Genomic DNA, 27888 nt, shown 5'->3' with positions numbered 1-27888 from the left:
TCGTCATTCTGACCATCCCATTAGTCGGGGGCTGTGACTATTTGAGAACTTATGTGGAATTAGGAGGAAACGGGAGGTGGCTGCAGTGTTCCAAATAATTTGGAAGGGAGTGACACGAGGGTGCATTTGGGTATAAATAGCACTGTTTGTGCAACTTTTCTGACCATCTCATCTGGACGAGGGAAGGGAGCATTTCGAAGTGCGGAGGAAGACCGGCTGTGTACCGAAGCTATTGCCATGGCTCTCCACTTACTTTCCCTTGTATTGATCACCTCAGTGATTTTACAAACTGTGACATCGAGCACCTTCAAAACGTAAGTACGCTACAAAACATTTGATGTAGCTGGTAGTAGATTAAACACACAATCAGCAATTTGTATTTACATGCCTTTCTGCCTGCAACATAATTAATTCTACTCCTTATTCTGCACACTTTGCACTTGCAGGTGTAGAATAGTCCACCTGAGCAATATAATTATTTTAGTTATAAACCTAATATTACATAATGTAATCTTTTATATGTACTGATATAACTGAATATCTGCTTACAATTGCCTCTGTGTGAATAATAATACAACAAATATAGTGGTAAGGCCACAGGACCTCTCTCTTTCTCTCTGAGCATCTGAGGCTTTTCACATGTTGTGAGGCTTTTCACATGTTGTGAGGCTTTTCACATGTTGTGAGACATGCTGGCAATTAGAACTATAGATTTTTGGGTTGAAAATTCAAATAGAGTTAGCCCTTAAATGTGCACCTGAGAGATGTTGACAGACACCGCCCCCCTATTGGTGTGCTTTCCTCCAATGTCTCTCTGTTTAATCATCCCCAAGACATGGTTGACAGACCATTAAGACAACTCATTGGTATTCCCTCTAACACTGTCCAAAACAAAATCAATTGTGTCCTCCATTTCTCATTGGTTGGCCTCTCTGAGTGGGGCACATAGCCAGAGACGATTAAGATAACTTTGTCCCCAACTTTAAAACAGTAGGAACAAAAAGAGGAACAAAGGAGCAGTTTGAGTACACTGCCACTTAAGTATTATTACCACAGCTGCATTCATGCTGACTCTTTCCCCTTTAAGGATTTACCTGGTGACGGTCAGCTCGAAAGTGGTAGGAGGGACCACAGAGAAACTTTGTGCTCAGGTCCACCAAGCCACAGAGCCTCTGTCATTGAAGGTGTCGATGGAGATGGAGGATGGCAGCAGCACCATTCTACTGGAGGAAGCCGTAACACAGGATTTCTATCGCTGCACCTCCTTCCAGGTCAGCTGCAACTGTGCTGTGTTCAGCAGGCTACAACATTGTGGAAGGCTTTGATACAAATATATTATGTAGAGCCAACATGCCTCTCTGACATGTAGATTAAGGAATCATGCCAGCTCTATCTATGACATTTCTAACTGCAAAGTTCCACAACAATGTGATCTACTGAATGTGGCCCTATTCTATCTTCTCACATGCAAAAGCATCCCGACTACAGTCAACAAGCCAATTTGTTAAATGTTGACGTCATTTGTTTACTTAACTAACACTGACCGGAGCCATCAGCTTTAATAGTAGCTGACACTTTGAATTGGGTCTCTTCCCGTCAGTGTTGGGTGTTACACAACCTGTGCGTCGCTTCATATTGATTTTAGTTGAACAGTAACCCCCACTAGTTGTACATACACTGAGTATACCAAACATTAAGAAGACCTTCCTAATATTGAGTTTTGCCCTTAGAACAGACTTTATTTGTCGGGCCATGGACTCTACTTGTTGTCGAAAGCGTTCTACATAGATGCTGGCCCAAGTTGGCTTGACGTCCTTTGGTTGGTGGACCATTCTTGATACACACGGGAAACTGTTGAGTGTGAAAAACCCAGCAGTGTTGCAGTTCTTTACACAAACTGGTGCACCTGGCACCTACCATACTCAGTTCAAAGGCACTTAAATATTTTGTCTTGCCAATTCTCCCTCTGAATGGCACACATACACAATCCATGTCTCAAGGCTTAAAAATGATTATTTAACCTGTCTCCTCCCATTCATCTACACTGATTGAAGTGGATTTAACAAGTGACATCAATAAGGGATCATAGCTTTCACCTGGATTCACCTGGTCAGTCTATGTCATGGAAAGAGAAGGTGTCCTTAATGTTTTGTATACTCTGTGTATATCAGATAACAGTTGATAGAAACTCCTGACTCTTCTTCTGTACTGGTCATTCTTTATCTAAACAAAACACTATTCTTAGACTCAAGCTAGCTATGCGCATTCATTCAACAACACACATTCATTTCAGTCTTTTATTCTGAATAGTTTGGTCAGTCAGTCATGTTGTGTGGAACTCAACTTGGTTTCCAGGCTGTATGCAAAATGATCCAACCTATGAAATGTAATAGCTGTTATTTTAACCTCAGCATAGTGAAGTATGACTATCCACCATTTTAACAAAAAGCCCTCTTCTCAAACTACTGTTAGGAGAGCCAAGCTAAGGTTAGGAGCTAGAGAATATTAGAACTTCTAAAAAACATCCATTGCTGTACAGGTACCCACAGTGAAGGCTGACAGTGTGGCCACTGTCCATGTCAGCATCAAGGGGAGGAAGGATGAGATGAGTAAAAAGACCAAGATCTTTATCAAGCCCAAAAGATTCCTCACCATTTTCCAGACAGACAAACCAGTCTACAAACCTGGACAGACAGGTAGTTAGATACATTTCATTATTGATCAAATAATGTACTAAACTGACCCTTTTCGTCTGTTAATAATGTTGAATGATAATTATACATACTTATATTGAGGAAAGGTCATTACTGAAATGGATGATGAATATACTGTATATAGACAGATGCTATATAGATAAATGTTTCTACCACTTTTCCAGTCAAGTTCCGAATCGTCTCGCTGGATGCTAGTTTCTTGTCATTCAATCAGATGGTAAGTTACTCTCAGTGTTATTCAATAAAAATAAAGTTAGTCTTTCAAAGCATTTTTAAGTTGGGTTGTACAGGACAGCCGGTGTTAGTCAGCATTGGAACGTTCTAGGGAGGTGCTGTGTCGTTTGGGAGAGGTTTACTGTAGTTGAGTAAGGAAGGGACGTGATGGAGCAATGATTTCATTCTCTTGCAGTCCCATTTTTTTTATGGGGCAGTGTGGTTGAGTGTATGTGGGTGGATCAGCAAACATGTGGTCAGAGTTCATTTAGCTCGGCTGTTTGGTCAGAGCATCTGAATCAACAGGATCTCAAGGCCTGCTCTGTACTGTAGCTCTGTAGATGCCTGTACTGTGGAAACTGTTTTGGAAAGTTATGTATTTAATGTTTTAAACCCATTTCTGACACCAAACAATTCTGGGTAGTAATACAAATACAGTTTTAAAAAAAGATTTGGGGGCCCAATGTAAATGCTGAATGTTTGTTTCTCTTTTCTAGTATGAAACAGTGGAACTTCAGGTGAGACTCATTCACATCTATTGCACCTAAAAACCAAATCTGCATATATAACATAAGCAATAATAATGTCAGGATCTCCCTTCAAAAATATTACCTGCCAATATGTACTGAGGCATGAATTGATACAATGCCTGCCTCTGTATCTTCCTTCAACCTATTATGAATCTGTATACAGGACCCCAACTCCAACCGCATTGCTCAGTGGTTGAACCAGTCAACAGTGAGTGGAATTCTGGACCTGTCCCACCCCATGTCTGCAGAGGCAATGCAAGGAAGTTACGTCATCACTGCATGGAATGAGAAGGGAGAACAAACCTCCCAAAACTTTGACATCAAAGAATATGGTGATGTCTTGTGTCTGATTCTATTGTTTTTACATTGTGATTACATGGTGATTTAAATTGTGGTCTGTGATTTGTTTTTGGTGTAGTTCAACAGACAATGAAGAAGTAATATCAACATGTCTTTTTTACAGTGTTGCCCAAATATGAGGTGAAGGTCCATCTTCCCCAAACAATAACTATTCTGGACAAACAAGCAACACTGAGAGTTTGTGGAAAGTAAGTGACTAAGATGATCGACAGAGCATGACAGACAATAAGATGATAATGACCAGCAAGATAATGATAATGACAAACAAGCTTTTAAACAAGGACATTTTATGGGCAGAATATTAGGACTTAATGTGTGTGTTGCATAGACTATACTTTATAGATACTGTCCCATGTTTGATACTTGCTCATGTTCATAGCTGTTTCTATTTTTACAACACATGTGTTTACCATTATTGAATTGTCATTCTTATGGTGACTTTGTTTCTAGATACACTTATGGAAAACCAGTGATGGGGTCTGTCACGACGAAAGTTTGCAGAAATGCCATTCGACATCACTGGTTATATGATTCTAGTAATATCTGCGACTTGTATCTTATGAAAGTAAGTATTTTTTATTCTTGTTACGCTAAATCCTTTGATGACAAATAGAACTCACTGTGGTGAAATTTGTGAGGTTTATGGAAGCATGCTTCGTAGAGGAGCTAAGCTGACCTACAATAACTGTACTCATTCTCCCTAGACCGACAAAACTGGTTGTGCAACCCAAATTATTGACGTGACCCGGTTCGGTTTAAATGAATCAAAGTTTGATGACTTTGAAGTGGAGACTGAGATGGAGGAATATGGAACGGGTAGGAGAGAACTTCATCTTTAACGTAGAGGTGTTTACATGCTCAACTGTTAACCTCTGACCCTTGCCTGTGTTCTCTCCAGGGGTCATCCTTAAAGGTAGTGGTAAGGCAAGCTTCACCAATGTCATCATAACTGTCAGTTTTGAGGACGTGCCCCAAGCATATAAACCAGGGATTGCATACGAGGGGAAGGTGAGGACAAAATATATTAACAAATGCCTTTTTAATAACACTGCAGGGAAACGGATTGCTCAGGAAAATCTTTGTGAAAGAAGTTGTGATAAATGTTAACGTATCATTTGTAGCATCTAAATCATGATTTTGATGTGTTGTGTGCAATGGGAGTTTACATGTAGTATATTGGACGTCTGCAGTCATCCTGTCCTGTTTTTTCAGATCAAAGTGACCGGTCCAGACTCTACTCCCATCCCCAATGAGCCTGTGTATCTCTTCCTACAAAACAGTGGCACATCTGAGAACTGGACTCTCACCACAGACAGCAAGGGCATTGCTTCTTTCTCTCTAGACACTTCTCTGTGGAGTTCTGAGTCTGTGTCTCTGTCGGTCAGTTGTCACTCACTCATGTCTTCCTCTGTTAAATATTTAATGATATATTATTTAAATATGAAAATGTTTGTTCAGAAAGAGATCATTCATTTCTCATGGTGTATTCTTTAAGGTTACTACAATTGTTTATTTTTCATATATTTTCTGTATTTCTTCAACCAGGCTCGTTATCAAAAGGTTAAGAAGGATTATCCGTACATGCGCAGAGTGCGTAGACCAGAATATACATCCGCTTACCATTTCGCAAGGAAGTTTTATTCCAAGAGCAAGAGCTTTGTGAAGATAATGCAGGGCGAAGGGAAGTTCTCCTGTAAAAAGGACGGTATTGTTCTTGCTCGCTACATCATCCAGGGGGAGGAGCTGATAAAGGGACAGAAGACCCTGGATTTTTTCTATCTGGTAAGGTTAAAGGGATGTTTCACTCAAAATACAACCTGTTTTTCCACTTACTTTGTCTGTGGTTTTCGGAATATATATATTACTTACTTTGGTATTTGATTGTCATGTCTGGAAAGATTTTAAGAATGGATCAGGAAAACCGTGCAATACTTTACATGCAGCTGAAAAGTTATCTTATGTCCCAGGTTATATCTAGAGGCAGCATTCAGCAGCATGGCCGTCTTCCTGTGGCCGTTATTGAAGGAAAAGGTAAATGAATTGGTCTTGGATTCTCCCGAATGCTTCCTGACATTTTTTCTTTGGGACTTCACAGAACCTCACTTGATTAGAGAATATACCTTGTTGAAAGGCCTAATGGCATTAAACTGTCATGGGATGAAAATCTGTCTCAACAGGATTCAATCAGCCAGATTACATCTTCAATACAAGTTCTTACTGCACAGTGCAAAGTATATTTACATTTCATAGACTAATCACAGATCACAATGTCCGTATTGGATGGCTGGTGGTTTACGGTGACTTATTTTCAATCACATTGTCCATCTCATTTCAGTAAACCAAGGGGAGCTGACGCTCTCGCTGCAGCGAATGCCTGAGCTGACCCCTTTAGCCCAGGTAGTGGTGTATACCATGCTGCCTGATGGGGAGGCAGTAGCAGACAGTCAAGACTTCCCCATTCACCTCTGCCTGAAAAACAAGGTAGGCAACTAGGCACCTTTCACCAGCTACATGAGATGTCAAAATGTCACATCAGAGAGCCTGAGCCATATGGATATATCGGGGCAACGTGCACTACAATCGATTTCCAAAATGACTTTGCATCAGACTATGATATGAAATGCTTCAACTGCACCTCTTGGATCATCACAATATCTTTGGGTCTGTTTCTGTTCCTCTACACAGTACTCTAGCACTATTACTATATGTGGGCTCTGTTCCAATATGCACATCACTTTGCTACTGTATTTGAAATGAACCAATGTGTTGGACATATATGTTAGTATACAGTACCTTCAGAAAGTATTCAAACCCCTTTACTTTTTTCACATTTTGTGTTAGACGGAATTTAGAATTGATTGAATTTAGATTTTGTGTCACTGATCCTCATCCTGTTTGCAACAAGGCACTTAAGTAATACTGCAAAAATTATGTCAAAGAAATTAATTTTATGTCCTGAATATCAAAGCGTTTTGTTTGGGGCAAATCCAACAAAACACATCTCTTAGTACCACTCTTCATACTGCATTTTCAAGCATGGTGGTGGCTGCATCATGTTATGGGTATGCTTGTCATCGGCGAGGTCAATTCTATGCTGGAGTTGCTTACCAAGACGACATTGAATGTTCTTGAGTTACAGTTTTGACTTAAATCGACTTCAAAATCTATGGCAAGACTTGAAAATGGCTGTCTGAGCTCTGTCAAGTTGATTGTTGATCATTGATGACATTTTTTTTTAAGAATAATGGGAAAATATTGTACAAACCAGGTGTGCAAAGCTCTTAGACTTAACCCCAAAAGACTCACAGCTGTAATCGCCACCAAAGGCGCTAATACAAAGTATTGACTCGGGATGAATACTTGTGTAAATTAGATATTTCTGTATTTCATTATAAATATATTTACGAACATTTCTAAAACATGTTTTCACTTTGTTATTGTTGTGTGTGTGTAGATGGGTGAGGGGAAAAAACATATTAAAACAATTTTTGAATTCAGGCTGTAACACAACAAACTGTGGTGTAAGTCAAGGGGTATGAATACTTTCTGGATGCACAGAAGATATATTTAAACATTTGCTGGGATGTGTTCTCCTTTTCTCCTCTCCAGGTGTCCCTGAAGTTCTCGTCCCTCCAGGAGTTGCCAGGGGAGAAGACCTCTCTGAGCCTCCAGGCCCACCCAGGGTCTCTTTGTTCTCTCAGGGCCATCGACCAGAGTGTGCTGCTGCTGCAGCCTGAACAGGAGCTCAGCTTAAAGTCTGTACGTTCTCCATGGGGGAGTCCCAAATGGCACCCTATTCCCTATGTAGTGAACTACTTTTGGGCCTCAAAGGGGTTTGGTCTAAAGTAGTGCACTATATAAGGAGTAGGGTGCAATTTGGGACAGTACACAGCCCATCCACTTACTAACCATTGACTCACCACACTAAGCTGAAGCTTAACCACGATCACACAAATCCTCCTTTGGCATTGATTTTGTGCACCCATGTATTTCAAGATAGGATCCGGCTTACTTTCAGCTTCTTCTAACCATGTTTTAGCAACTGTCTGATACTTAAAGTTTAAACTTTTGGGACTATTCCATTGGTTCTCTTGTACCACTCAAGCTAAATCAAGTATTTGCTATATGTATTTAACCCAGGTGTTATCCTATGCACTGACCTCGTACTGACCCTGTAACCTCTGATCACTTTCTGACCACGCTCTGACCATGTCAAGATGCTGCGGATGATCTAGTCAGTATTACAAGAGGTATATTCTCTCTCTGCAGGTCTTCAGTCAGCTGCCTGTTAAGAAGTTGTCTGGATATTCACACAGAGTAGAAGACTTTGACCCCTACCCATGCCTACCATTTCCTCCAAACATTGAAGAGGAGATGGAGGTGCCCTTTCCTCCTGCACCTAAACTGGCCGAGGATTTGGAAGCAACACCCGTACCTGATAGGAAAAAACGCTCATTCTGGTTTGGCCCCAACAACGACAAAAACGACGTTTACAACATCTTTAAAGTAAGAGTCTCAAATAAGTTTGCTGTTATTGTTTTTGTCTGTGTGGGATATGGAAAGTGTGTGTGTGTACTTAATATTTAAGTAAGAGGTTCAGGCTAAAATGCGGTCTTTTTGAAGTAGACACTGAATAAATTAAAATGGAATGCAATCTGTGAAGTGATGTTTCAGAAATAAGTAGAAAGACATGTACACAGTATCTACAAAAATGTTTGGGTTTTAAAACTATCACCCACATAATTTAGCTAAACTGAAATACCGGTATGATATGGCCTTTATTTCTGGACACTGTTTTAGAATTTTTTGTACTTTTTAATTTTAGGAAGTTGGAATCAAGATCCTGACCAACTCCGACATGAAAAAACCTTTTGACTGTAACACACGCTTTTCTATGGAATATGACGATATGGTAGAAAACGGTATGATACGCTAATGTGTAAACCTTTCTAGTCTTAACCTAATAAAGGATTGGTTTCTATTTACATCTATCCTATTTAAATACGTAGATGAAATTGATGCTCCATTGTCAGTTGCCTACATGACGCGAGAGACCTCAGGAGCTGAAGCCTCTGACGGGCCTAAGGAGACCGTCCGCACATACTTCCCTGAGACCTGGATCTGGGACCTGGTGCCTGTGGGGTAAGCACTGTAACAGACACCATATTTGTAGTCCAATTTAGTTCAACGCACATTCCTTTTGATGGGGTGCTGAGCTGACAATGCCTTGTAAAAGGGGAATACAGGTATGTTTTTGTCCAAGGGGTTGTTTTTAAGGGGGGGGGGGGGGGGGGGGTATTTAACCTTTTTTGAATTGACCATAAACCATGTGTTCAAATGGTAATATACATTTTGTTTTATTGCACCCTTTTTACCACCAGAGATACAGGAAAGGTGAATGTTGAGAAGACTGTCCCTGACACCATCACTAAGTGGGCTGCAGGGGCGTACTTCCTCAGTGGGTTTTGGCCTGGCTCCCAACACTGGCCTCACTGCCTTCCAACCCTTCTTTGTGAGCCTGACGCTGCCCTACTCTGTCATCCGGGGGGAGGTGTTCACACTCAAGGCCACAGTGTTCAACTACCTCTCCAAGTGTATCATGGTAAACCCTCCCAGTATTGTCTATTTCTTTTACCTCTCCAGTCCCACTTCATTTGGATAGTCCCTGTAGACAACCTGACACTCTGACATTAAGGATGAGAGAAGAGGACACATGGAATCTAGGAAAGACTTGAGATTGACCCCATGTGTTTCTCCTAGGTGAAGGTGATTCTAGCTGAGTCGGACCAGTTCACAGCCAGGCCATGTGAAGGCTGCCAGTACACCCTGTGTCTGTGTGCTGAAGAGAGCAGGACCTTCAAGTGGATCCTCACCCCAACTGCTCTGGGTGAGCCATACATTACTCTCTGTCAATCTATCACAAGGCTCCAAATGTACATTCCTGCACCTTGGTCCTTCCCACTAACTCTTCTGTAACGTGTAATAAATATGGTGGTAACTCCACTAAACTGCGTATACCTATCCAGATCCTTAATTAATGCAAATGTTGACGGGTTAGGGCCAAAGAGGGGGTAGGATGGGAATTTTGCCGTCTGTGGTACCACTGTAGTGCCTAAGGACAGCGTTATTCACTTCGCACAGCTCTCGTCAGACTGAAATGTAAGAATATTCAGTTAGGTATCTATTAGACATGGCTCAAATACATTCCTTGTATATATCCTAGGCCTGTAAAGAAATGTTGACAATTGCTTGTACTAACGTCAAGAGGGATATCTGATGTGCTCAGAAAGATCTCCCTCAGGGGTATCGAATAAATGGAGGAAGGGAAGGAAGGAATGAGGGTGGGTGGGAAGTAAGGAATGAGGGTGGGTGGGAAGGAAGGAATGAGGGTGGGTGGGAAGGAAGGAATGAGGGTGGGTGGGAAGGAAGGAACGAGGGTGGGTGGGTGGGAGGGAAGGAACGAGGGAGGGAACAGTTGAGCCAGGGTACATGAGTGACTGAGGAGAGGCTAGAGGATTCTTTTTTTAAATAATGTTTTTATTTAACCTTTATTTAACTAGGCAAGTCAGTTAAGAACAAATTCTTATTTATCAAAAGGCCTCCTGTGGGGCTGGGGGCTGGGATTAAAAATAAATTATGTAAAAAATATAGGACACCACACACATCACGACAAGAGACAACACAACACTACATAAAGAGAGACCAACACAGCATGGCAGCAACACATGGCAGGAACACAACATGGTAGCAGCACAAAATAGGGTACAAACATTGTTGGGCACAGGCAACAGCACAAAGGGCAAGAAGGTAGAGACAACAATGCATCACGCAAAGCAGCCACAACGGTCAGTAAGAGTGTCCATGATTGAGATTGAAATAAAACTGTCCAGTTTGAGTGTTTGTTGCAGCTCGTTCAAGTCGCTAGCTGCAGAAAACTGAAAAGACGAGTGACCCAGGGATGTGTGTGCTTTGGGGACCTTTAACAGATTGTGACTGGCAGAATGGGTGTTGGATGAGGGCTGCAGAAGATATCTCAGATAGGGGGGAGTGAAGCCTAAGAGGGTTTTATAAATAAGCAACAACCAGTGTTCTTGCGACGGGTATACAGAGATGACCAGTTTACAGAAGAGTATAGAGTACAGTGATGTGTCCTATAAGGAGCATTGGTGTCAAGTCTGATGGCCGAATGGTAAAGAACATCTAGCCGCTCGAGAGCACCCTTACCTGCCGATCTATACATTACGTCTCCATAATCTAGCATGGGTAGGATAGTCATCTGAATTAGGATTAGTTTGGCAGCTGGGGGGAAAGAGGAGCGATAGAACGATAGAAGAAACCAAGTCTAGATTTAACTGTAGGATGAGAGGGTGAAAGGGAGGAAGCAGATGGAGGGGCAGGCTGATGGGTGACTGGTCCAGACTTGCATGTTAATGTCTCCCTGGCCTGAACTATAGGGGAGGTGAGTGTGAAAGTGAGCGCCGAGGCATTGAAGACTGAGGAGCTCTGCGGAAACGAAGTAGCCACGGTGCCAGAGAAAGGACGCATTGACACCATTGTGCAAACACTGCTGGTAGAGGTGAGTGTTTGTCCTGTATAGCAAGTCCACTGTTCTTTCTCCCACATTGATAACATGTTTTCAGTAGCACTAGGGTGAGGGTAAATACATTAGACTTTATATCCCCTGCATGGTTTGGTGTTTTAAGGTCAAATACAGTTATACACCGGCCGATGCATAATAAATAAATAGGAAATATTTTTACAAGTTTGAAGAAAAATGTAATCTGTAAATTACTTAATGCATATATTTTGGATTGAGTCGTATAGCTGGACTGACACAACAGACGGCCTGGGACGTAGACTTATCTGAACAGTCTACTTTTCAGGTCAAAAACATTTAAATAACCTTTAAGTGATTACCATATAAATTCTAGGATCGAATGAACTAGAGTTGTCATCATTAGACTTTTATTTTGGTGCTGTTTTTCCTGAAAAAAGTCAGTTTCCCTCTATTAGGCCGAGGGAACCCAGGAGACGGTTAGCCACAACGCCCTGCTCTGCCCTGCAGGTGATCTCCTGACTTCTATCAGTCATTTTACTTTCTCATAATTACCCTGATGATTAAGTTGACATGTATTTGTTTTGGTTTAGATTAAATACTTTTTTATTGGTTATACCGGTTTTCAAGTCACTCAGTCTGTCTCATTTATCTGTCTCGCGTCACCAGAAGGCCCAGTGGAGAAGGATATCTCTCTGAAGCTGCCTGAGGTGTTTGTGGAGGGCTCTGCCAAGGCCTCCCTCTCAGTACTAGGTGAGAATACTCTGTCTGAGTTTTCACACCTAATTCTAAGTTTTATAAAATGTTCAGGATATGTTTTCCTTTTGGTGCAGATGAAGTGTAGGCAAGGATTTTTCATCCCTCTATTCATGACGGGGGAAGTGGATATTCAACTATTAAACCTGCAGATCTATGATTGCCTTAAGGTCATGGGTGAGGATAGGGATAAGCATTGATTAACGTTAGGGTAAGGAACAGGGATCTGCAGGTCAAATAACTGCCATTAACTAGAGACCAATGTTTGATTGCTTGCCTCAATGGTTGGTCTCTTTCACCAGGCGACCTGATGGGCCGGGCCATGAAGAACCTGGACAGCCTGTTGCAGATGCCCTATGGCTGTGGAGAGCAGAACATGGTGCTGTTTGCTCCCAACATCTACATCCTCAACTACCTGCAGAGCACCAGGCAGCTCACCAAGGAGATCCAGACCAGGGCCACAGGCTTCTTAGAGAGTGGTGAGGAAGCTGGGTCTGGTTCAGTAAGGCACAACATAACAAAACTGGTTTAAAATATGTTGCAACGAAAAACAAGCATTTATTATCAGACATGTTCAGTTACAGAATTTGTGGTCTGATCATTTCTGTGTGCATCTCCCCTCTGACTAGCAACATCATGTTGTCTATATTTGGCACAAAACCAGTTAACTGCACCTTCCACGTACAGTACCTGTCGCTAGAAGGAGTCTGTTTGTTCATTTGTCCATTTGTGTTGCAGGCTACCAGAGAGAGCTCAACTACAAGCATGATGATGGCTCCTACAGTGCCTTTGGGCAGAGTGATGAGTCTGGAAACACCTGGTCAGTTTATTGGAAGTCCACACAGTCATAATACCGTCTCGTAGATTATTCCACAATTTAGATGTTTTTTTTTAAGTCACTCTAGAAAATGACATTTGATTTAAGGGTGTTAACAGTATGTAATAAAGGTAGTGTCACGTTCCTGACCTTATTTTCCTTTGTTTTGTCTTTGTTTAGTTGGTCAGGACGTGAGCTGGGTGGGCATTCTATGTTATGTGTTTCTATGTTGGGTTCATTGTTATTTAGCCTTATATGGTTCTCAATCAGGGGCAGGTGTTTGACGTTTCCTCTGATTGAGAACCATATTAAGGTAGGGTGTTCACACTGTTTGTTTGTGGGTGATTGTCTTCCGTGTCTGTGTATGTACCACACGGGACTGTTTCGTTTGTTTAGTCTGTTCCTGTTCGTGCGTTCTTCGTGTTATGTAAGTTCTCATGTCCAGGTCGGTCTACGTCGTTTTTGTTATTTTGTAATTTATTCAAGTGTGCTTCGTGTTCGTCTTGTTTAAATAAATTCATCATGTATTCCACACAAGCTGCGTTTTGGTCCGATCCATGCTCAGACGAGGAGGAGCAGCCCCAGAATTTTTTTGGGGGGGATGGCTAGAGAGGAGTGTGGCTAAGCCAGGTAGCAGACCTGAGCGCACTCCTCGCGCTTATCATAAGCAACGCGTTACTGGTCAGGCACCGTGTTATGCGGTTAAGCGCACGGTGTCGCCAGTGCGTGCCCATAGCCCGGTGCGCTATAGGGCAGCCCCCCGAAAGTGTCATGTGAGTGTGGGCATCTAGCCGGGGCGTATTGTGCCTGCTCAGCGCGTCTGGTCTCCGGTACGCAGTTTCGGTCCAGGGTATCCTGCGCCGGCTCTGCTTGCTGTGTCTCCGGGGCGCTGGGAAGGTGCAGTGCGTCCTATGCCTACGCTCTGCTCGTACGGGGCAAATGTGGGAGTGGAGCCTAAGGGAGAGGTGCGCGTAGTAGGCACTAGATCTCCAGTGCTCATCCACAGCCCGGTTCAACCTGTGCCTGCACTCTGGAGGGTCCAGGCTGGAGTAGTATTCCAGCCTGGGGGAGTGGTGCCAAGGCTGCGCACCAGAGCTCCAGTGCTCCCCCACAGCCCGGTCCTTCAGGTGCCTCCTCTTAACATCAAGCCTCCTGTAGGTCTCTCCAGCTTGGTGGGTCCTGTGGCAGCCCCACGCACCAGGCTGTCTCTCCGTCTCCTCCCTACAGGTGTGCCCGTCTGCCCAGTGCTGCCCGTCTGCCCAGAGCCGCCTGCGCTGCCCGTCTGTCCCGAGCCGTCAGAGCCGCCCGTCTGTCCCGAGCCGTCAGAGCCGCCCGTCTGTCCCGAGCCGTCAGAGCCGCCCGTCTGTCCCGAGCAGTCAGAGCCGCCCGTCTGTCCCGAGCAGTCAGAGCCGCCCGTCTGTCCCGAGCCGTCAGAGCCGCCCGTCTGTCCCGAGCCGTCAGAGCCGCACGTCTGTCCCGAGCCGTCAGAGCCGCCCGTCTGTCCCGAGGCGTCAGAGCCGCCCGTCTGTCCCGAGCCGTCAGAGCCGCCCGTCTGTCCCGAGCCGTCAGAGCCACCCGTCTGTCCCGAGCCGTCAGAGCCGCCCGTCTGTCCCGAGCCGTCAGAGCCGCCCGTCTGTCCCGAGCCGTCAGAGCCGCCCGTCTGTCCCGAGCAGCCAGAGCCGTCCGCCAGACAGGAGCAGCCAGAGCCGTCCGCCAGGCAGGAGCAGCCAGAGCCGTCCGCCAGGCAGGAGCAGCCAGAGCCGTCCGCCAGGCAGGAGCAGCCAGAGCCGTCAGCTATGACCAGCCAGAGGCGTCAGCCAGCCATGACCAGCCAGAGGCGTCAGCCAGCCATGACCAGCCAGAGCCGTCAGCCAGCCATGACCAGCCCCTCAGTCCGGTGCTGCCCCTCAGTCCGGTGCTGCCCCTCAGCCCGGTGCTGCCCCTCAGTCCGGTGCTGCCCCTCAGTCCGGTGTTGCTCCTCATTCCGGTGTTGCCCCTCTTTCCGGTGTTGCCCCTTAATCCAGGTGGGTTAATTTGGAGGGTGGCCATTGGGAGGAGGCTACGGAAGCGGGGATTGACTATGGTGGGGTGGGGACAACGTCCAGAGCCAGAGCTGCCACCGTGGACAGAAGCCCACCCAGACCCTCCCCTATAGGTTCAGTTTTAACCCCCCCCCCCCTCCGCATCTTGGGGGGAGGGGGGGGGGGGGGTGTACTGTCACATTCCTGACCTTATTTTCCTTTGTTTTGTCTTTGTTTAGTTGGTCAGGACGTGAGCTGGGTGGGCATTCTATGTTATGTGTTTCTATGTTGGGTTCATTGTTATTTAGCCTTATATGGTTCTCAATCAGGGGCAGGTGTTTGACGTTTCCTCTGATTGAGAAGCATATTAAGGTAGGCTGTTCACACCGTTTGTTTGTGGGTGATTGAGGAGAACAATCGTTACAGGTAGAATGTGATCGTCTCAAATCCATATTAGGATGTGCTGAAGCCGATTTGTTATCGTGGCAAAGTTAGGGTTGGCTTTCAGCACATACTGTATGGCTACTAGCCACTGTTATCTAGATTCTATGATCCATAGTTTAGGTAAGGCTCACCACATCTAAATTCAGCAAAAAAAGAAACATCCTCTCACTGTCAACTGCGTTTATTTTCAGCAAACTTAACATGTGTAAATATTTGTATGAACATAACAAGATTCAACAACTGAGACCTAAACTGAACAAGTTCCACAGACATGTGACTAACAGAAATGGAATAATGTGTCCCTGAACAAAGGGGGGGGGGGGTCAAAATTAAGTCAGTATCTGATGTGGCCTCCAGCTGCGATAAGTACTGCAGTGCATCTCCTCCTCATAGACTGCACCTGATTTGCCAGTTCTTGCTGTGAGATGTTACCCCACTCTTCCACCAAGGCACCTGCAAGTTCCCGGACATTTCTGGGGGGGAATGGCCCTAGCCCTCACCCTCCGATCCAACAGGTCCCAGACGTGCTTAATGGGATTGAGATCCGGGCTCTTCGCTGGCCATGGCAGAACACTGACATTCCTGTCTTGCAGGAAATCATGCACAGAACGAGCAGTATGGCTGGTGGCAATGTCATGTCAGGATGAACCTGCAGGAAGGACCTGCCTTGCAATATGCCCACAGGCCCTTAGTCCAGCCTTTCTCAGCCTATTGCGGACAGTCTGAGCACTGATGGAGGGATTGTGCGTTCCTGGTGTAATTCGGGCAGTTATTTTTGCCATCCTGTACCTGTCCCGCAGGTGTGATGTTTGGTTGCACCGATCCTGTGTGGGTGTTGTTACATGTGTGTGGTCATGTTTAACGACTCTTGTGGGGACAACTGGGACATTTTGTTGGTCACAAGGTCAAATGCTATTTTTAGGATTAGGTGCTAAAGTTAGACACTAGGGTTAGGTTTTTGGGTTAAGGGTAAGGTTAGGTGAAATAGGATTGGGACTGAATTGTGTGTCCCCACAAGGTTAGCTATACAATACTGTGTTTATATACATACATTACCAGTCAAGTTTGGACACACCTACTCATTCCATGTTTTTTCTTTATTTTTACTATTGTGGAATAATAGTGAAGACATCAAAACTCTGAAATAACACATATGGAATCATGAGTCAGTAATACCAACATGTTTCAAGCAGACCTCCATAGTCCCTGTGTCCAAGTACAAAGGCAACCTGCCTAAATGACTACAGACCCGTAGCATTCATGTCTGTAGCCATGAAGTGCTTTGAAAGACTGGTATTGGCTCACATCAACACCATTATCCCAAAATCCTAGACACACTCCAATTTGCATACCGCTCAAACAGATCCACAGATGATGCAATCTCTATTGCTCTCCACACTGCCCTTTCACACCTGGACAAAGGAACACCTATGTGAGAATCAAATCAAATTTTATTTGTCACATACACATACACAATGCTATTCATTGACTACAGGTCAGCGTTCAACACCATAGTACCCTCGAAGCTCATCACTAAGCTAAGGATCCTGGGACTAAACACCTCCCTCTGCAACTGGATCCTGGACTTCCTGACGGGCTGCCCCCAGGTGGTGAGGGTAGGTAGCAACACCTCTGCCACGCTGATACAACACCTCTGCCACGCTGATACTCAACACAGGAGCCCCTCAGGCGCAGTCTCCTCCTGTACTCCCCGTTCACCCACGACTGCGTGGCCAGGCACGACTCCAACACCATCATTAAGTTTGCAGACGACACAGTGGTAGGCCTGATCACCGACAACGACGAGACAGCCTGTAGGGAGGCGGTCAGAGACCTGGCCTGGTGGTGCCGGAATAATAACCTCTCCCTCAACGTAACCAAGACTAAGGAGATTATTGTGGACTACAGGAAAATGAGGAACGAGCACACCCCCATTCTCATCGACGGGACTGTAGTGGAGCAGGTTCAGAACTTCAAGTTCCTTGGTGTCCACATCACCAACAAATTAGAATGGTCCAAACGCACCAAGACAGTCGTGTAGAGGGCACGACAAAACCTATTCCCCCTCAGGAAACTGAAAAGATTTGGCATGGGTCCTCAAATCCTCAAAAGGTTCTACAGCTGCAACATCGAGAGCATCCTGACTGGTTGCATCACTGCCTGGTATGGCAACTGCTCGGCCTCCGACCGCAAGGCACTACAGAGGGTAGTGCGTACGTCCCAGTACATCACTGGGGCTAAGCTGCCTGCCATCCAGGACCTCTACACCTTCGGTGTCAGAGGAAGGCCCTAAAAATTGTCTAAGACCCCAGCCACCCCAGTGTTGGCTGTTCTTTCTACTACCGCATGGCAAGCGGTACTGGAGCGCCAAGTCCAGGACAAAATGGCTTCTCAACAGCTTTTACCCCCAAGCCAGAAGACTCATGAACAGGTAATCTAATAGCTACCTGGACTATTTGCATTGTGTGCCCCCCCCCAACCCCTCTTTTACGCTGCTGCTACTCTCTGTTTATCATATATGCATAGTCACTTTGAATATACATTCATGTACATAATACCTCAATTAGCCCGACCAACCGGTGCCCCCGCACATTGGCTACGCGGGCTATCTGCATTGTGTCCCACCACCCGCCAATCCCTCTTTTACGTTACTGCTACTCTCTGTTTATCATATATGCATAGTCACTTTAACCATATCTACATGTATATACTACCTCAATCAGCCCGACTAACTGGTGCATGGTTATAGCCTCGCTACTGTAAATAGCCTCGCTACTGTAAATAGCCTCGCTACTGTTATTTTTCACTGTTTTTTTACTTTTTTATTTCTTTACTTACCTATTGTTCACCTAATACCTTTTTTTCTTTCTTTTTTTTACTTAGAAATTGCACTGTTGGTTAGTAAGCATTTCACTGTAAGGTGACACCTGTTGTATTCGGCGCATGTGACAAATAATTTGATTTGATGTAGTATATTTGAGGTTCTTCAAAGTAGCCACCCTTCGCCTTGACAGCTTTGCACACTCTTGGCATTCTCTCAACCAAAATTCAAGAACTTTGTAAGTTTCTTCAAGTGCAGTCGCAAAAACCACCAAGCGCTATGATGAAACTGGCTCTCATGAGGACGGCCACAGGAAAGGCAGAACCAGAGTTACCTCTGCTGCAGAGGATATGTTCATTAGAGTTACCAGCCTCAGAAATTGCAGCACAAATAAGTGCTTCAGAGTTAAAGTAACAGACACATCTTAATATCAACTTTTCAGAGGAGAATCAGGCCTTCATGGCGGAATTGTTGCAGTGAAACCACTACTAAAGGACAACATTAAGAAGAAGAGACTTGCTTGGGCCAAGAAACATGAGCAATGGACATTAGACTGGTGGAAATCTGTCCTTTGGTCTGATGACTCCAAATGTGAAATTCTTGGTTCCAACCGCCGTGTCTTTGTGAGACGCGGAGTAGGGGCCTGCAGTACCTCGTGGACTGGGAGGGGTACGGTCCGGAGGAGAGGTGCTGGGTACCGGTGGGGGACATATTGGATCCTTCCCTCTTGAAGGACTTTCACCGCCTCCACCCGGATCGCCCTGCTCCTCGCCCTCCGGGTCGCCCTCGAGGCTGGGGTCTCTCTTGATCTTAGGTCCTGGCAGAGTTGTGCAGACTCAGGACAGCTGAGCTTTGGAGGAATACGCAGATTTAGAGGAGTCCGTAATTTGCTTTCTAATGATCAGATGATCTCCACATGTGTAGTTCCCACCGTGAAGCATGGAGGAGGAGGTGTGGGGGTCCTTTGCTGGTGACACTCAGTGATTTGTTTAGAATTCAAGGCACACTTAACCAGCATGGCTACCACAGCATTCTGCAGCGATACGCCATCCCATCTGGTTTGCGCTTAGTGGGATTACCATTTGTTTTTCAACAGGACAATGACCCAACACACCTCCAGGCTGTGTAAGGGCTATTTGACCAAGAAGGAGAGGGATGGAGTGCTGCATCAGATGACCTGGCCTCTACAATCACCTGACCTCAACCCAATTGAGAAGAGTGAAGGAAAAGCAGCCAACAAGTGCTCAGCATATGTAGGAACTCCTTCAAGACTGTTGGTAAAGCATTCCAGGTGAAGCTGGTTGAGAAAATGCTAATATTGTGCAAAACTGTAATCAAGACAATGGGTGGCTACTTTGAGGAATCTCAAATATAAAATACATGAAGAAAATAGGAAAAATAAAAGGGAAAACCCTTGAATGAATAGATGTCCAAACATTTGACTGGTACTGTGCATGCATACACTTGTTCATTTAATTGTATTGGTAACATTATTCAGTACTCATACCCATATTAAAGACCTGATAAACGGTCTTTGTTGTATTCAATAGGGAACGCAGTGGAAAACCCATAGACATTTTGCAACTGAAAATTAGCATTTCTTATTGGTCCAGGTATTCCCTCACAGTTTCAACCAGTGTTCCTCTGTCTGGTGCCTAATGAACACAACACTGTTGTATTTATATGTGGGTGTGTCAGGACCCCATGGTGGAGAAGAGTCTGGTGTGTCTGAAGGCAGCAGTGTCTGACAAGCTGGAGAACACCTACACCACAGCCCTGCTGTCCTACACATTCACCCTGGCACAAAACCAGGACATGAGGGCCAAGCTCATCACCCAACTGGACAAGATTGCTGATACCTCAGGTATGTGTCTTGTCTCTTTGTGAAAATGTCTTTGTCTTTACCTGTCTGTCTGACTGCCGTGAAACAGTCACTGTTTCTACTGACAACGAAAATTACCACAGGTGGCAATCGTCACTGGCAGAGAGCAGAGGCTTCTGGGCGGAAGACGGACTCTCTGGAGGTGGAAATGACATCCTACGTGCTGCTGGCGCTGCTCTCAGGCCCCTCCATGCCAGGCTTTGGGCTGGACTACTCCAACGCCATCGTCCGCTGGCTGGCCCAGCAGCAGAACCCCTACGGAGGTTTTGCTTCCACACAGGTACTTTATTGGTCTGGTAGACATTCATTCACTCTAGCACCTCATCTGCCTGTCAATCCTACTGTTAGTACATGGTTCAACATTGATCACACCAAATACTTATTTTTATATGAAATGTAGCATATTGGACATTTTATTAAAGCCTTACTTCATAACACATTGTATGGATTTCCTTGAATTGTTGTGATTCATTTTACATTCTTAATGTATTGCTTTGTTATATTGATTCTCTCCATCCATACCCAAGCTAGTCATCCAGATTTGTATTTGCAACATTATCTCCCTCTTCTTCCCCTGTCACCAGGACACAGTGGTAGCATTGCAGGCCCTGGCCAAGTACGGTGCTGCTACCTTCAGTCCAGAGGGCGCCAGTACAGTCAGTGTGAGCTCAGCCGGAGGCCTGAATATGGAGTTCACTGTGAATCAGAACAACAGGCTGCTCTATCAGGAGGAGCAGCTGAAGGAGGTCCCTGGGGACTACAACATCAAGGCACAGGGCAAGAGCTGTGTGTTTGTGCAGGTCAGGCTCCAGTCATTTGCCCTTTGCTGCCTCTCTACATGCAGTACTGAGTGTCTGGTTTGTGTTCAGTAGGGCACACTGTTGCACAAAAACTAACGTTTCAACCCTAGAGTGGCAGCATTAACGGAAATGCCTGTGTACTGTACATTGAAATGTGGATGTTGATTTCATGCATCTCAATGGTATTGTCTGTTTTCTTTTCAGATCGCCATGCACTACAATATTCCCCCTCCTCCTGATTTCTCTACTTTTAACATCTCAACAGAGACACTGGGGAAATGCGACGGCACCAAGAAATCTCTGATTGTGTCTGTGGATGTAAGGTACAGTGGTATTCCTTTTAACCTTGAAATAGCATCTGACTGATTCTGGTAGGACAAGTGAAAAAAGTGACTGAACCACCAGTGTGTAGATGTCAATATCTTTAAAGCTGCTATATGTAACTTTTTGGGCAACCCAACCAAATTCACATAGAAATGTGAGTTATAGATCTGTCATTCTCATTGACAGCAAGTCTAAGAAGCGGTAGATCTGTTTTTATGTGCACTATTTTTATGCTTCCCATTCTTACATTTAGTTTTTGCATCTTTTACTTTCAGTTTTGTACACCAGCTTCACACAGCAGAAAATACAATATTTGTTGTTATTGAAAATATATTTCAAAGAGGTTGAGATGGTACAATGATTCTCTACACCATAGAGCCCCACTGTGGAGGTGTCATAATACCCAGAAAACCTAGCAGTCAAGCAGGGAAATGGTTCAGGTCGTTTTTTTGACTGTTCATTTTAGAAACACTTAAAATAAGGGCTGTGTGTTGTGTAGGCTTACCTGGCGTGACGTTTTGATAGCCTTGTAAATCTCTCTCGGACAAAGTGACTTATCAATATTTTTAGCTCAATTTATCTCAGATGCGAAAACGCTAATTAGCATCAAAGTAGACATCATGCAAAACTACAAATCCCTGCAAGCTCCTGCACGTCATCTCTATCTGCTACTTTTCTAACTGGTATTGTGTCAATTAAAAATGTGTACAAGACAGTTCACAGAATTGTCCATTGAAAGAAATGTAGCCTATTTATTCATCACTACATTTAACATTAGATAGTTAACCCAGATATTCTTACCTTTGCCTTGATTCGGTAGTCTCGTACAGATCATCATGGCATTTGTAGTTCTTTATGATAGCAATATTAGCAGCTAAAAAGCGTTTCATTTTTGGGGAAAAATACAGGTGAATACATATTGATAAAAGTCACCTGTCCTAGAGAGATTTACACGGTTATCAAAACGTCATTTCCCTGTTTGACCTCTAGGTTTTATGGGTATTATGACTCATACTTTGCTACTCCTTGTTTTGTCACATAAACATAAATTAGGCAAACTAGTAGAACTGTAGCAACCAGGAAATGGAGCGATTCATACATATTTGCAACTTTTTAGGGTAATACAGTATCTTACCTTCATCTGACCCGGTTTGACTGACAGGTACAACGGTCGGCGAGAGGAGACCAACATGGTGATCATCAATGTCAAGCTTCTCTCCGGCTTCGTCCTGGACAAGTCCTCCCTCAGGCCTGTGAGTCAATAAGAGAGCATTAGTTGAGGGGAACGCATATACAGTTTAATCAGGGCCAGGAGTTTTACCAGGTTGGGGAACACTCCTGGCCCTAAGTATAATCCCCTCCAGGATTAGTTGATATATAATAATGATAATGGCGTCTGTTCTAACTGTAAGTATTGTCAATGCCAGTGGTTGTCCTTTGGACATATCAGTTCTACTGTCTATGACAATGTTAACCTGTGTTCTGTTCTTCCAGTTGAAAAATGACCCCACTGTCAAGCGAGTTGACCTGGAGGAAGGACATGTCATAATCTACCTAGATGGGGTAGGAACATGAATAATGAATGTTGCGTCTAAACAGGTTGCTGTCTTTATCGGTTACAGAAAACCTAGTTGGATGTGGTCTCATTTGCATCCACACACTGGATTTAACTTGAACAGTAACATCAAAGTAAGACCGTAGTGGATGTTTTATACAGGAACACTATATGAATCAATAACATTGAACTGCAGTGTCAAATGTATTATTTCCTTTTCTTCCAGCTGAAGCAGAAGGAAACTAAGACGTACAGCCTGGCCATAGAGGAGGATGTGCCTGTGAGGAATCTGAAACCAGCTGTGGTGAAAGTGTATGACTACTACCAGACAAGTAAGAATTCCATCTAACAGCGACAGTAAAAACGTCTTCTCATGCACCCAAAACATTGTTCCCCATAGTCTACATTAGTCCCAGATATATTAGTGCTTTGAAAAAGAGCACCATGCATTGAAAATAACAACATATACAGTAGTTGTTTGGATGTTGCTTTTTGTCTATTAAGCCCGGCGTCGGTACACTTATGACAACAGCCACTTCAAGTGCAGGGCGCGAAATTCAAAAGATATTTTTTTTTAAATATTTAACTTTCACACATTAACAAGTCCCATACAGCATATGAAAGGTACACATCTTGTGAATCCAGCCAACATGTCCGATTTTTAAAATGTTTTACAGGGAAGACACAATATGTAAATCTATTAGCTAACCACGTTAGCAAAAGACACCACTTTTTTTACTCCACCACTTTTTTACTCCATCAGTAGCTATCACAAATTCGACCAAATAAAGATATAAATAGCCACTAACCAAGAAACAACTTCATCAGATGACAGTCTGATAACATATTTATTGTATAGCATATGTTTTGTTAGAAAAATGTGCATATTTCAGGTATAAATCATAGTTTACATTGCAGCTACAATCAGAAATTGCACCGAAAGCAGCCATAATAATTACAGGCACCAACGTCAAATACCTAATTACTCATCATAAAACATTTCTGAAAAATACATAGTGTACAGCAAATGAAAGACAGGCATCTTGTGATTCCAGCCAATATTTCCGATTTATTAAGTGTTTTACAGCGGGAAAAAATTGTAGCGTTATATTAGCTTACCACAATAGCCAGAAACACTTGGGCGCCGACGACTACGACAGATATATGAAATAGCATCATAAAATGTTTCTTACTTTTGCTGATCTTCCATCAGAATGTTGGACAAGGTGTCCTTTGTCCAGAACAGTCGTTGTTTGGATTTAGAACGGCAACTTTCCCTCTTCATTTAGCAAGCGCGCTAGCCTAGTGGCACAAAGCTCTCCATGTCAACAAACGGAAGAGAACGGAACACGGCAAAACTCCCGAAAAAATTTCAATAATCTGATGAAACTATATTGAAAAAACATACTTTACGATGATATGGTGACATGTATCAAATAAAATCAAAGCCGGAGATTGTAGTCGCCTATAACGGCAGCTAAACAAAAGGCAATCCCACTGTCCACCTCGCGCTCTTCAGAGTACAGAAAATGGGGGACACGTCATTCCAAGATGATGTGTTCCATCTCAGACCAAGATAAGCACCTCATTTCTTCTCTCACAGCCTCTTGACACCCAGGGGAAGGTGTATGACGTGCATGTATACTAATAGGTCTCGTGCCCATTTATAGGCAGGAAGAAGAACAGAGCATCGATTTCAGATTTTCCACTTCCTGGTCAGGAAATGTGCTGCAGAATGAGTTCTGTTTCACTCAGAGAAATAATTCAAACGGTTTTAGAAACTAGATAGTGTTTTCTATCCAATAGTAATAATAATATGCATATTGTACGAGCAAGAATTGAGTACGAGGCCGTTTGAAATGGGCACCTTTTATCTGGCTACTCAATACTGCCCCTTGCAGCCCAAACAGGTTAATGGAGACTACACGTTTCTATTAATCAGTTTCCATACCACCCATTTCTCTCTGAAATATTTGATATTTGGTGGCACTGGCAAACCTGTCTGGGTTACATACATAACTCTTGTTCCCTAAAGAAGGAAACAAGACATCACCAGTGGGCCCAGTGGTTCACCACTGAAGTGGGAGTTTAATGATGTTGACTGACTGAAAGGGAAGTAAAGTTAGCAGAAGAAACTGACCTCTGCATTATCTGTTCTGTTCTCAGGTGATGAAGCTGTGAGTGAATACAGCTCCCCATGTGCAGAGAGTAAGTACATAACAACCTTTCTACAACCAAACCTACATGTCTCATACAGATTCGCACCTTGCAGGCAAAACATTTTAGTGGCCCCCCTCTTGACGACAGAGAAGTATTTTAGTTGTAAAGCTAATTTCCTGCAATTCTACACATTTGTCATGGGGAGTAAAGAAAATGTTGCAGTTTTAAAGTAAGCTTTCTACAATTCTACACATTTTGCCAAGAGGCAGGGAGAAGTTTAGCAATTTTATAGCAAATTACATGCAATGCTACTCATTTTGCCTTGTGGCAGAGAGAAAAAAAATGTGTAGTTTTACAGCTAAATTCCTGTAATTCTAAACATTTTGCCAAGACTTATGCCATCTTAATGATATGAGAGTCACTTAAAAAATCAATGAGGGGCTCTCTGGAGGTCAGAGAGGTCAATCTAAAAATCGTTAGCTAACATGGCTGATTTGGGTGACTGTCAGTGTCTGCACAACCACATTTTGAAATTGCACCTTGTGTATTCTACAATTCTAAAACGTAACAGAAAGTTGAGATCCCGACTGAGTGCCCCCCCCCACCCCTCTAAAACGATGTATTCCGAAAATTAGGAACCCCCCTTTGCCCTCAGAACAGCCTCAATTCGTCAGGAAATGGACTCTACAAGGTGTTGAAAGCATTCCACAAGGATGCTGGCCCATGTTGATTCCAAAGCTTTCCACAGTTGTCAAGTTGGCTGGATGTTCTTTGGGTGGGCCCCCTTCTGAAAGGGTTCTTTGACTGTCGCCATAGGAGAACCCTTATTTGGTCAAGGGGGCCCTAAGCAACCGCTTATTCCTGGAGCCGGCCCTGTGAAGATGTGTATATGTTCACTGTTTTATAGAGTAAGATCCTAGAACAAGCAGGGAATGTTCTATTGATGTTTGACATTTTCACAGGTGATGAAATCAATGAAGTGTGACAGACAGAGAGCCAATCACAAGCTGACTGGACCCGGGCTCAACCAAGTGCTTTCATACGAAGGAATGTTTTTTTAGGCAGAGCTCATGAATTTTCTCAATTTATTTAGTTTGATGCTTATAGTTCATGGAAACACATTGACCACATTGACAAACTCATAAACCGTTTTTAATATTGTAAGTGAACACATTTTTTCTTATGTCAATTTGAAAAGGTGGGCAGAGATGGGCTGTAGGATTTTACCTTTTAACTCTGTTTATTTTGTTTTGTTACTTTGATTTGTGCTAACATGTCACAACCTGCTGTTGTAACCCTAAAACTGCTATTACTAAAGTGATTATGTGAGCTCGTTATTTCAAAAGTAGCATTTCAGTGTTTCTACTGCGATGATGAGAATGCACATGACTGCATCTACTGAAAATGAAATGCATGTTTTAATAAAACCATGACCATGTTGCTATGATTTCAAACCACAGACTCACAGTAACATTTCTGTTTTAATAGATCTTAGGAAATCTATATAATCATACAAGTGCCATATGAAAAAGTTTACCTTAGAATATTATTTTTTAACACTGATAATGATCAACAGTGATATGATATACCTCTGGCCAATGCTGAATATTTGGTTGCACCCATTTCGGTGTGGGGAAATATAAACAGAAAAATATATTAAGGTCTTTTCTCACGAGTCTGTTTTCCTCTACTTGACAGTGACATGGTTTACAGTACTACTGTATGTCATGGCAGGTTAACCATAAAGAGAACTACATTTCACAAGGCTTCTCAACAACCTGAACACTCAGGTTTACATGTTCAAAATCACAGCATAGTCTTCTTTAAAAAGATATTCAGATGGTGATTTATAAATGTTGTTGTGATCGTGTAGCCTGTCTGAGTCCTTTACAATGATTAGGTCAAGCTACCAGATCATGACGTTCTATTAAAGCTGAAACGCACCCTGAGTCTGACAACAAGACCATATACCCTGTGCACTTGTGGAGATCTGAAAGAATTGGATAAGTGTAAGCAATAGTATAATGGCGGCATTTCCACATTGCGTATCAGAGAGCGATATGGAGCTCCCACCTCTTTACCTCCTCTCACCTCTCATCATCTCAGATCTACACAAGAGCGTAGGATGTAGTGGGGGCTGGAACTTGGAATTCAGGGGATGTTACTGTTCACATGTACTTGTGTATTGCTGCATCAAAACAGCAGTCAGACTCCCCTCTCCCTTCCCCATGCAAGTCTGTAGAGCAGCATGATTCTGCTCAAATAACAGTTAGACTAGGAGTATTATGACATGTCAAGGCACAGAATGATTAGCATTATTATTACATATCCAGTACTGTTGTATGTGGTCTCATTATGTAGTCCCGACCCCTTTGAAAAAAGGGTTCTGAAAGGGTTATTTGACTGTTGCCATAGGAGAACCCTTTTTGGTTCCAGTTAAAACCATCTGTGGAAAAGGTTCTCCATTGAACCCCAAGGGCTTATACCCTCAATCAAAAAGGGTTCTTCAAAGGGTTCTCCTATTGGCATTCAGCATAGTTGCTGGAATTGTGTTAAAGGACAATGTGTCAAGATATACCAGGGCCAGCACAGTACAGTGCGGGTTGGCACAATAGTGTGAAAAGGATTCTAAAATGTAACAACTACTACCAACCCCAAGAGACAGACAACCAGACATCCCCACCACATCCACACAAGGTCACCATGGGGTCTGGCCACTCCCCTTGGCTCTCTCCAATGACAATGCTCCTCAGCAGTGGCAATCAAGGCCAAGCCATATCAACCAAGGGTAGTAAGCCACGGAAAGAAAGTGCTTCAAAAGTGCTGCGTTGTCATTTTTAGACCGACACAGAGTTAGCTGCATATGGAGGTTTTATCTAAGCATTGGAGGAGTTCTGTTTAGCACTGATCAAGCTGTGACTTGAATATTGTGTTGT

General features: G+C 43.6%; 1 pseudogene; it reads left to right on the top strand.

Annotated features, from left to right (window-relative positions):
• Window positions 1-110: 110 nt before the first annotated feature.
• Window positions 111-26608, top strand: LOC120018623 (annotated as a pseudogene).
• Window positions 26609-27888: the final 1280 nt, after the last annotated feature.

Source organism: Salvelinus namaycush, chromosome 23, assembly GCF_016432855.1.
Source record: "Salvelinus namaycush isolate Seneca chromosome 23, SaNama_1.0, whole genome shotgun sequence".
NCBI classification, from domain to species: Eukaryota; Metazoa; Chordata; class Actinopteri; order Salmoniformes; family Salmonidae; genus Salvelinus; species Salvelinus namaycush.
The sequence above is the reverse complement of the archived record's forward strand: the minus strand, read 5'-3'. Positions and strand labels throughout refer to the sequence as shown.